We start from the raw sequence: 12,248 nt of genomic DNA, 5'->3' as shown, positions 1-12,248 counted from the left end.
GCCGTGGCATTGCTGTCAGGTAATAAAGCAATGATGAGTGGAAGGGCTCAGGGGAGTCCCATAGGACGCCACCTACAGCATCACAGTGAGGGGTGCTATCTGCCGGGCAGCCTCTGGGAGCACATGCACACTGCAGTCCACGAGACTGGCGCCCCCTGGAGTTGTCCCAGATTTTTTTTTTTCCTGATGACTCAGTCCTGGTTCTAAGGACTTCCTTGCAGGATTCCAGATGCCTTAGTGCTGGCTATTTCCTGAGTTCTCTATACATGCTTTATGCAATCGGAGTGCGTCCTGATTGGAGATGCACACTGTTCAAATGTCCACTCCTGACTCCTGGGAGAACAGCGAGGCTCAAGCAGCTGTGAGCTGCAGCTCGGAGGCTGACCTGCTGGCCCTGGTCCTCTCTCATTCTCTGTATCAGGAAAGAATTTCTGTGGGAAGCCAGGAGAGCTGAGTGCGCTCTCTGTCCTTGGGTAAGTCACTTGACCTCTCTGGGACTACTTTCCCAGCCTTTAATAGAAGTGGACCTATTTCACTGCAGCTAAACCTGTCCTTTTTTTCTGAGGCTAGGAGACATAGGCAAGAAAACGGAAACTTGGCAGGGAGGTGCGTGTGTGGGAGGATGGGTAGGGCAGCAGGCTATTGGGTGTGTACTACAGCCTAATTCCAGCTAAAATCACTCTTTCTCTACCCCCACATCCCCATCACGGGTCAGGGTCCCAGCAATTTCAATTCCACCCCCAGCAGCCCCTTTCTGTCTGGAATGGGACCGAGCAGAGGGGGAGCCCCTCCAGGCATGCGCCCTCTGCTCCTTGGAGGCCAATGCTCCCTTTAGTTTATTCTGGCCTGACAGCTCCATTTCGACCCCCACCCTGGAGACAAGGCTGCTCCGTATTTACTCAGCCAGAGAGGTTGGCCTCCCCAGCCTGCCCCTGCTGGCTCTGCTCTGTTGCCCCTACCCCTTCCCTTCCTGGTTCATGGAGAGTTCAGCCCTGAGATGGCTGGCAGCCCCCCATTCCCCAGGCGTGGTGGAGCCGCGGGTGCAGGGGCTTGCTGAGGCCAGAAGGGCAGGGAGGGGGAGGTGAAGGCCCTGGTCCCGGGGTCATGCCCTGGTCTCTCCACTCTGGCTGGACCAGCAGTCTGGGCCTCCTGGGGGAGGGAGGCCTCGGCAGACAACTGTCTTTGGGCGGGGGTGGGGGGAGATTGGCTAAATGGGAGCTGCAGGACTGTGGAGAGGTCAAGTGCCTGTTCGGCGTGAGCACGGTGAACCCCGTTTTGCGGTGCGGGGACTCGCGCACTCCTCCCGGTTGGGACTGTCTTCCCAAAGCCGCCGAAAGTGCTAATGCAATCAAGAAGTGGCACTGGCATTCCCAGCAATCACATATTGAAAACCCATCTCTCACCTCCTGTAACATCTAGAATGTAAGACCCCTGAAGGCAGGAATTTCTGTCTGTTTTATTCATTGCTCCCTTTCTAGAACCCACAGCAACGCTCAACACCTAGCAACTGTTCGGTAAAGGACCAATGAAGCAAAATTCTCCCCTCCAGAAGAGAGGCACCCCAAATACAGTCTCCTGAAATGTCATCAGTTTCAGCTGTTTGATCAGCCCAGCAGTGTTCTGATGACCCATGTACGCGTGTGAAAATAAAGCACTAGACACAGAAGGCAGTCTGGGGGGGGGGGGCGTTTTCTTCACCCCTGCCTTCCGCTAAAGACGCACGACAGAGCGCGCACTGGGTGGCTTTGGGGCCAGTCTGATCCAAGTGTTCTCCCAGGGAGATTTTGTTTGTTTGTTTGATGTGTTCTTCCTCTACTTTAGCAAATGTAAACCCAAGAAAAGACTCAACTTCAGAAATGCAAAGGAGTTGAAGCTCCGGCTGAGTGTTTCCTTAGGTAGAAAATGGACGGAGAAGCCATCCCACTGGGAGCCCCGGGGAGGTGCACCTGTCTCAGCCTCCGAGGCAGCTTCCCCCACAGCAGAGCGCCAGGCTCCCCTGCTAGGACCAGTACACTGAACTCACACAGGGTTGGGTGTCACCGTAGTTGGAGTCAGAAAGGAGACGGGGAGGAGAAGCTTGGTGGAACTAGAGGGCGAGAATAGCCACCTGCTGGAAGGCCCCCCAAGCCCGAGACGATGGCCGAGTCTGGTGTTGCCAGTCACCAGTGCTGGAACTCAGTGGGAAATCGTGACGTCCCTGTGCTCCGTCTTCCCATAGATCTGAACACATGGATCCTGATACCACGGAAACGGAACCCAAACTGGCTGCACTCTGAGGTTAGATTGCTACCCTCTCCTGCCCCCTGGGGAGAAAGAAGCTGCAGAAGGGAATTGCTCAGCGGAGCCTTGAAGTTAAAGTTCCAGGAGCCAGGACGCAGACCTAACGGTCTGGCCAGCGGTTGTCTGATTCCACACTGCAGGCCGGCCCAAAGCCTCTGTTCCTGTTACTGTTTGGAACGGGGAGTCTGAAGAGGAGAAATTTGGACAACAAGCTGGGCAAGGGAAGCCTTCCCTGCCCCGAAATTCCCTTCTCCCATGGCCTCCTGTTATCCCATTCTCCAATTTATGCTCACTCTTTTTGCAGATCTCAATTATTTTTATTTATTTGAAAGACAGAGCTACAGAGAGAAGTAGAGCCAGAGAGAGAGAGAGATCTTCCATTCCACTGGTTCACTCCCCAAATGACCACAATGGTTGGAGCTGCGCCGATCTGAAGCCAGGAGCCAGGAGCTTCTTCCAGGTCTCCCACGCAGGTGCAGGGGCCCAAGGACTTGGGCCATCTTCTACTGCTTTCCTAGGCCATAGCAGAGAGCTGGATCGGAAGTGGAGCAGCAGGGCCTCGAACCAGTGCCCACATTGGATGACGGCATTTCAGGCTGGGGCTTTAACCCGCTGCACTGCAGCGCGGGTCCACAGATCTTTAAAAAAGACTTATTTATTTATTTGAAAGTCAGAGCTATAGAGAGAGGGAGAGATCTTTCATCACTGGCTGGTGCACTCCCCAGGTGGCAGATTCATTTCTTAAGTGGCCACAATGGCCAGGATTGTGCCAGGCTGAAGCCAGAAGCCAAGAGTTTCATCTGAGTCTCTCACATGGCTGGCTGGACCCCAAGCACTTGGACCATCTTCTGCTTTCCCAGTTGCATAACAGTGAGCAGGATCACAAGTGGAGCAGCTGAGGACTCGAATCAGCAACCATACGGGATGCTGGCACCGGCTTTACATCACAGCACCAGCCCCCAGATCTCAATTTTCAATCCTTACACTTGAGCTTGACTGCAAAGACCATACTCAGGTTGCTCGAGCTGGTTAGAAAGAGCCAGGAGGAGGCAGAAAGCCACCAAGTTCCCCAGAGGCTGAGTGGAGTGGTGGTGGTGGTGGGGTTCTATTCAGGACATTCAAATTCAGTAATTTAGAAATGGAGAATTGCAAAATGACCTTGAAAGGGTCTTGGGGCTTGCAGGCTCCCACCTAGGGTGCAAACGTGTCAAATCCCAGTGTGCAACCCATTGAAATCCACACCTTGACACATCCCCGCTGCGGGAATGCCTTTGGTCAAAAGTGGCTAAAAACTAAGGGGAAAATCAAGAATTAAGATAAAGCAAAGCAAAAACAAAAATCCCAAATAGGATCAGCCTTCCACATCTTCTTCCCAGAATTCCAAAGACAGCTTATTTCCCCGCCTCACTTTCACTGGGACCTAAAGTTTAGTAGGATTTACCTGAGTCCTCCTGCCTTGAGTCGGAAACGGGAAGAAGAACTCGTCTTTGTCCCTAGAATTACATGACAAAGAACAAAGGTGCAAACACAAATAAAAGAAAATTATGGCCCAGTTAGTGCCCATTTTTTAATATGGGTCCTTCAATCTCCTAACCTATTTTGAAAAAAAAAAAAAAAGTCAAAGGCGTGTTAAATAAATCCACAAAAAGTGATCTTTTAAGTATCTTTCAAAAAGCCTCTCCTTAAGAATATCTCCCTCTATTTCACTGGGGAAATTGTTTTTAAAAATATTGAATAATAATAAGAGTTTATCTGCAATGACTCCTTACTTCTGGTCAAAGGGATATGAGAGGGAGAAAAAAATTCAGTGAAAATTTTATTTTACTCTTTCTTTTCCTCCTGCTCCCTTCTTTAAAAAAATTACCTGTTTATTTGGTGGTGCTGGTTGGGGGGAGATCTTTCATCCTCAAATGCCCACAATAGCCAGGGCTGGGTCAGGCTGAAGCCAGGAGTCAGGAACCCATCCAGGTGTCTCATGCAGTGGCAGGGGCCCAAGAACTGAACGTCTGAGACTCAAGGACTTGAGCCTTCATCTGCTGCCCTCCAGGGTGTGCATGAACAGGAAGCTGGAACAGAAGTGGAGCCAGGACTCTGATGTGGGGTGTGTGCATTTGAGAGGAGTCTTAACTGCTGGGCGGATCACCCAGCCCCTCCTCTGGCTGTTTTGTACCAGGATTTCTGGAGAAAGGCAGGGTCTCAGGTTTGGATACAATTTATTAGGAGTCATAGCCTCTTGATGGGTGTGGCCTCTGCACTGGACAGGCGCTGAGCTGCTCCCAATATCAGATTTCTCCCTTAGGAAACAGGAAAATATGTGGCCCCTTTCTTTCTCCTTCCCAGAAACCTCAGGTCTAATTCTCCATTTTATTTTCAGTGACAAGCGTAAATGTTTGCCTAGCCACTGAGAAATAACTCAGATTCTTGTCTTGGGTCACATGGAAGCCTGGAGGAGTCCCATCTTCCTCTCTGTTCACCTGAGGGAGTGAATCCATTCTCAGGTGGGTTCCTGACATCCAGGGTCTCCTTCCCACTCCAGCTCAGCACTGGGCACAGTCTGCTGAATCACAGGGTCCACCCTCCAGCGAGGTCTGACACCCGCATTAGCAGCGGAGGGAGGGGAGAGAAAAGTCCACGGGTTCTTACTGGGTCTGAACAGGGTCCTTTTCAAAAGGTGTGCGCAGAAAGAAAGGGCTTTCTCCTCCCAACACACACACACACACACACACACACACACCTGCCAGCTTCCTAGAAATGGGGACAGAGGGGGGTTGCCATTCTGCTTCCAGCCACAGGGAGAGGCGGTCTCCTCCTGGCCTTTGGGAGAACTCTGTGCCCCCAGAAGTGCACGCTGACCAGCCTTCCAGCTCAACACTGACTCTGGACTGCGGCTGACCCTCTACCTGCCTCTGTGCAGAGCGAGCTGAGAGTGCCACGCTGGACTCTCTTCTATTTCTTCCTCCCCTTCCCCTCACACCTTCGAATTCTCATTCAGGTGAATGAATTGCCAAGACCTTCCAGTGCTCAAGGGGCTAACTGCTGGGATTGCCTGCTTTTCTCAAGTTCACTATCCCCCAGCTGAGATGGACTTAGAGGCTGAGGGTAGAGCACATGGAAGCAGAGGAACAGGTAAACTAAACGTTTGATTGGCTGATGCAAGGAACGGAAGGACCTGAACCTTGGTACCCTCGCCCGGTCCTTGCTACAACATCCCACGCTCAGACGCCTCTGGGGTGGAGAGGTCGCTGCAAGGAAGACTCTCCCAGCACTGGAACTGCTTTAAATGATAGAAAATCGTTCTTGGTGTGGGATAAGAGCTTAGCGTCTCTCAACTGGCACCCAGTGCTCCTACTTCTTTGCTGCCTTCTGGAGCCAACACAGTTCATTCCTGCCCCGCGTGCTGTCTCTCCGAATATTTGAAGACCTCTAGCATGTGTTGCTGTCTTTCCTTCTCTAGACAAACACACATTCTCAGTTTCTGCATTTGTTTCTCCCGAGACCTGATTTCAGATCTCTCTCCATTTGACGCTTTCTTCCTTAGCTAATATTCTCCATAAAATGAGGTGTCCAGGACTGAACAGAAAATATCAAGTGTGAACACATCAGTCGGTTATTACATGTAGTCACTGCATGCAGAGGCTCCGAAAAGTTCATGGAAAATGGGATTAAAATGTAAAGCCTCTGTAGGGAAAGATGGAAAGACAAGATGAGGGAGAGACCTGTGGTGAGAACTGGAAGGGACTCTCTTGCAACTGTGATCAACCACTTGACCTTGAGGGCTGCAGCGGTCACTGATATCTTTTTTTTTTTAATTATTTTTGACAGGCAGAGTGGACAGTGAGAGAGAGAGACAGAGAGAAAGGTCTTCCTTTTGCCGTTGGTTCACCCTCCAATGGCCGCCACGGCCAGCGCGCTGCGGCCGGCGCATTGCGCTGATCAGAAGCCAGGGGCCAGGTGCTTTTCCTGGTCTCCCATGCAGGTGCAGGGCCCAAGGACCTGGGCCATCCTCCACTGCACTCCCGGGCCACAGCAGAGAGCTGGCCTGGAAGAGGGGCAACTGGGACAGAATCCGGCGCCCCGACTGGGACTAGAACCCAGTGTGTTGGTGCCGCAAGGCAGAGGATTAGCCTATTGAGCCACGGTGTCGGCCTGGTCGCTGATATCTTAATCCACACCAATCCCCAAGCTCAGGAGGAGAGGGGCCACACTGGCAGCTGTGCGGACAGAGCAGGCTGTGTAATCTGGGAGCGGGGCAAAGCGGTGTCCGGGCGGAGCAGCAGCACGGAAGGTGAGAAGGAGACACTCTGATCTGCGGGCAGGAAGTGCAGGTGGCCTGGGTGCGCGGCTACTCCAGTTGCGCCCCCCTTTATAGCGCCGTCCAGGTAGCTGTACTTCGTTCCCGAGGCTTTGCCCTGACCTCCCTTCTTGGAGGCAGCTGTTACTAATTTGGCTATCACGGCTGTTGCTACTGCCATTTACACAGCACGTTGCTATTGGCCCTTATTCCTCTGCACATCACGAAGAGGTTAGAATGATCATTAGTCTCTGTAGATATGAAAAGCCTGAGGCTTGCAGAAAACAGACACGCACCCAAGACCACAAGTCTGAAAACAGTATATACTTTTCTCCCTCCCTCCCTCCCTCCCTCCCTTCTTTCCTTCCTTCCTTCCTTCCTTCCTTCCTTCCTTCCTTCCTTCCTTCCTTCCTCTCTCTCTCTTTCTTTCCCTCTGGTTCTCCAGAATTTGTATAAATTCTCATGTATGGAATATAGGATAGACTGGGGGTGGTGACCTCTCTCCCTCCTTCACCCTACCTCCAGCCCCCATCCCCAACAACCAGGTCCTCAAGCATTGTTCAGGGTCTGAGGCCACTGCCGCCTCTTTTTCCTTCTAGAAAAGAGAGATCAAGCAGGCACCCCAAATAGCCAAGGTCACCAGGGCCAACAAGGCGACATCCCTCCCTGAGTAACCCCTAATGACTGAGAATCCCTGCAAATGGAATCCGACTCTGATACTGGTCGACTCACAAATTTTGTGAAAACCTCTTGTGGTCCGACATTTGGCCAAGATGAGAGATTTTATTTTAGAGATCTTCTGCTTAGGGTGGTATCCTCCAAGTCTGGAAGGATGTAGGCACTTCAAAAGTATTTATTTGAGAGAGAGAGAAGAGAGAATCTTCCATCCACTGCCCTCCCACCCTAGATGCCTCAACAGCTGGGGCTGGGCCAGGCTGAAGTGAGTCGCTCAGAACACAATCTGGGTCTGCTACATGGGTGGTGAGGACCCAAGAACTGGAGCCCTCATTTCTGCCTCCCAGATGCACACTAGCAGGAAGCTGGATAGGAAGTGGAGTGAGTGGAGAGAGTGGAGAGTTGAACCTAGGCACTCTGATAGGGCATGCAGGTGTCCCAAGTGGGGACTTGGGTGCCACGGACCTGCCCTGAGACGTAGGCTGCTGTTGAAGTCGAAGGGCTCAGGTTTGTATATTAGATAAACCTGGGAAAATGGGGAGGGTCATAATAAAGTGAATTTGGAAAGGTTCTCTTTGTGGACACCTCCTTCCCAATTCTTTTGAAGGCTACGGGAATGATAAGACCTCCTGAGCAGGAGTCGTGACGCACGGATGGGTAAGAGGCAGGGCGTTTTCAGCACTGCCCAGTTGCCTGTTCTCATGTGAATCAGCCTCTCACCAGAGCCCGCGCTGGGTGCCGCTGTCATGGGAGACATAAGGGTCGGAGCTCTGAAGAGTCTGGGGAAGAAGGAGATGGAAAGTTCTAAATCGCCAGCCTCTCCCACCTGTGAGTCTCCCGGCACTGGTCTGCAGAGCCAGGCAGAAGACAAAACCTGGAGGCCACAAGCGCTCTCCATCCATAACTCAGCTCAGGTTCTGGGGGCGCGTGGAGTGTCCCTCACAGCATCATTAACCTGATGGGGAGTCTGGCAGGGGGTGGGGGAAATGGGAGGAAGAGGGGGCGGGGCACAGAGCCAGAGGAGGGGCAGTAGATCAAGGAGCTCTGACATCTGCTCTCCTGCTTTATGCAAATGTTGCTTTAGCCCCCAAAGAAGTCACATTCTGGGACCAGCTCGGTGTTTATTTAAAAATCCGCAGACTTTGCAGCTTGTCTGGAAAGCTCTGAAGGGGCTCCTGATAAGGGCAGCTCATCATACCCCAGCATCAGGGCAGTAAATCGAGAAGATGCAGAAACATCAAAAAAGCCTTGCCTCCATCAGATGTTGTAAAGAATTTGCCAAGTCTGCAGATAAGGAGATCACAGGAGAGAGTGCCTGTGTGAGTTCGCAGAGAAGGGCCATTTATTTTCTCTTCCCTTTCCCTCTGCTCTCTAGGTGAGCAGGGCACACACAGGGAGGAGGGAGGCGGGCCAGCCGCTGGCAGTGTGGCCACGAGGCCGCAGCACACCAGGCCTCTCCCCACCCAGGGCTCAGAGCAACCAGCGTGGGAGGATGGTGCCGCTCCTTATCGGGTTTGAACTACTAGGCGCAGAGACTCTGTGGCTGCCAGGGTAAAAGGCTATCGCGGAGCAAATACCTAAATATGAGAGACATATGTGAGAAAGACCAGATAGCATTCTCAACATATTTAGAGATCCCAGCATCCCCTCACCTGTGTGTTTACCAGGAAGAGGTGTCAAACAGATTAAATGGTTTGTGGGAAGGCAGGAGCCAGGCATATCACCAGTCCTCTTTGCACGGGTCGGAGACGGTCTGGAGACAACCACACGGACATAATGGGTCTTGGTCATTTTCATGAGCCAACGGGCTCCAGGGAGGCCATATTTCACTTATTCCACTGATGGTCACTCAGCCCCCTGACCAACGGGAATATCAATGTTTTGCCGAGAATAAGTAAAAATCGTTCAATCATGGGTTCCTTGTTAAAAGGCCACGTTTAAGCGTTGTGATTCTTCCTGTCCATTCTCACTTTCACCCCTCCCATCACCAGCCCTGGCTATTAGCTAAAGGAATGGAGGCCAATGTGGGGTCAGTGTTTGGTGTGGTGCATCAGATGCCACTTAGGACGCCCGCAGCCTATCAGGGTGCCTGGATTTGAGGCTTGGCTCTGTTCCTGATTCCGGCTTCCTGCTAAGGGGCACCCTGGGAGACAGTGATGATGGCTCATGCATTTCTTTCTTAAAAAAAAAAAAAAAACTTTTTTGTTTACTTATTTTCATTTTATTTGAAAGGCAGAGAATGGGGGGCAGAGAGAGATCTTTCAGTTGATGGTTCATTACCCAATGCTCACAACAGCCAGGGATGGGACAGGCCAGAGCCAGGAGGGGCCTGGAACTCCTTCCTGATCTCCCAACACAGATACAGGGGTCCAAGCACTTGGGCCATCTTCCACTGCTTTTCCAGGCGCAGAAGCAGGGAGCTGGATCTAAAGTGGAGCAGCTGGGACTGGAACTGGTGCCCATATGGGTTGCCGGTATCTCATACCTTGGCTTAATCCGCTGTGTACAACACTGGCTCCTATCTTTTGTTCAAATTGTTTTAAAGTACACAGTTTAATTTTCAAATGTAGGGTTCAGTTTTGTTAGGTACATTCACGTAATTGAACAACCAGTTTCCAGAAATCTTTTCATCTTGAAAAACTGAAACTCTGTGACCACTCAACAGCTCCATATTCCCTGTTCACCCAGTCCCCAAAGCCGCCGCTTTCCTTTACTGTCTCTAGGAGTTTGATTATTTTAGGTGCCCTGTGTGAATGGAATCCTACAGTTCTTGTTTTTTTGGACTCGCTTATTCCACTTGGTGCGGTGTTCTCCAGGTTCATCCACACTGTAACATGTGGCAGCATGCTCTTCCTTTCGAAGGCTAATATTCCAGTGCAGACACACTACTTGTTTAGCCATTCATAGTGTGCTGGGCACTTGGATTGCTTGTGTCTTTTGGCTATCAATAATAATGCTGCTATGAACATGGGTGAACAGAAGTCTGTTTGAGTCCCTGCTTTCAATTCTTTTGGGTATACACTGAGAGGTGGAATTATTGGATTATATGATAATTATATTTTAAAATTTTTTTTTTAATTTTTGACAGGCAGAGTTAGACAGTGAGAGAGAGAGAGAGACAGACAGAAAGGTCTTCCTTTTTTGTTGGTTCACCCCCCAAATGGCTGCTGCAGCTGGAGCGCTGCACCGATCCGAAGCTAGGAGTCAGGTGCTTCCTCCTGGTCTCCCATGCGGGTGCAGGGCCCAAGCACTTGGGCCATCCTCCACTGCCTTCCCGGGCCACAGCAGAGAGCTGGACTGGAAGAGGAGCAACCAGGACAGAACCAGCGCCCCAACTGGGACTAGAACCTGGAGTACCGGTGCTGCAGGCAGAGGATTAGCCTAGTGAGCCGTGGCACCTTTTAATTCTTTGAGGAACTGCTATACTGTTTTCCATAATGCCTGCTCCATTTTATATCCTCACCAACAATACACAAGGATTCCAATTTGTTCACATCCTTGCCAATCCTGTTTATTTATTTATTTTTGGATAGTAGTCATCCTTGTGAGTATGAGGTTGTATATCATTGTGGTTTGGATTTGCATTTCCTAATGACTCAGTGATGTTGAGCATGTATTCATGTGTTTATTAGCCATTTGTGTATCTTCAATGTCCATTCAAGTCTTTCCCTCATTTTCAGTGGGGTTCTTTGGTTTTTATTTTGTTCCTGTTGAGTTGTGGGAGTTTGCTATACAGTCTGCATATTAACCCCTTATCACATATATGATTTACAGATATTTTCTCCCATTCTCTGGGTTGCCGTTGCGCTCAGTGGATGGTGTCCTTATATACACAAGGAGTTTTTGGGCTCACAATGGCTTTACTGCAGCTAAAGTTCACGGCTTTCCGAGCTCCCATCCCCACCAAGAGGCCCTGCCCCCTTCCCCTGGGGTAGATGGCCCCCATGCACCCAGACACCTCATGTAGGTCAGGAGCCCGGAGCACCTGGCATGCACACCTGGACCACAGCTTTTACTCCAGCATCATGATCCTCTGACTACCTCGAAGGCAGAGACGATATGGTTAGTGCTTATCTCCCCAGCGCCCAGCAGAGTTTGGCTCACAGATGCCACCTGAACTAAAAAATGTCCCCTGGAGCTGAGCATTCTGAACTAGGGAGAGCCAGAGGAAGTCGCCAGGATGGAAGAGAGTGATGACGATGATTACAGAACCTACATACAAAGATTTGTTAGCATCAACTCATGCAGGTATACACCGTCTCATTGAACCCTCTGGGCAGTACGTGAGGTGTGCGCATATTTACATATTTAATCTTCCTATTCTGGAGGAAGACAGCAAACCTCAGAGAGGTTAGAGGACGTTCCCAAGGTCACCCAGCTGGTGACTGGTGGGGTTTGAACTTGAACTCAGGCCTTCCCACTCCAAGTTCATTGTTCTTTCCCTGTTTGGGGAACTGTTGAAATAACCAGAAATGCTTAGCTGGGAGGAGAGAAGACCCAGTGCAGACATTCTAGATATTCTCAAAGATCTAAAGGAATGTCACATGGGATTCTTGGAAGAACTTTCATTCATCCTGTTCTGCATCTGTGAGTGAAATTAGAAAGCCAATAGAAAGAACTTTTCAAAACTGAATGCGCTCCCTGTGGCTTGAGGTGTGAAAGGTGTGTGACTGTCTCTCAGTGAAATGACAGCACAGAGTCCTGGGGCAGCTGTACAAGATGATCCCACGCTCTCGAGGACTCGAGGACTCGTTCTGAGTGTCCGCTGGACCTGGTCACGTGGACATCCGCAGGCCCGCCTTGACCACCCCCACCACCTCCAAAGACGGCCCTCACCTCTTTGCAGAGAGTAGAAAGCTCTTGCTCCTAGAAGGAAATAAAGGAAACAACTTCGAAGTAGAAAAAAACGAAGACTCGCTCCCACCGTGCTCCTTCCCACGGTGATGCTGAGGGTTCCAAGGCTAAGAGAGCCTTCATCCCGTTTGAAACCAGCAATGCAAGA

Source organism: Oryctolagus cuniculus, chromosome 17 (assembly GCF_051225735.1).
Source record: "Oryctolagus cuniculus isolate XC-2025 breed Fujian yellow rabbit chromosome 17, ASM5122573v1, whole genome shotgun sequence".
Classification (NCBI taxonomy): domain Eukaryota; kingdom Metazoa; phylum Chordata; class Mammalia; order Lagomorpha; family Leporidae; genus Oryctolagus; species Oryctolagus cuniculus.
Note: the sequence above shows the minus strand (reverse complement) of the source record.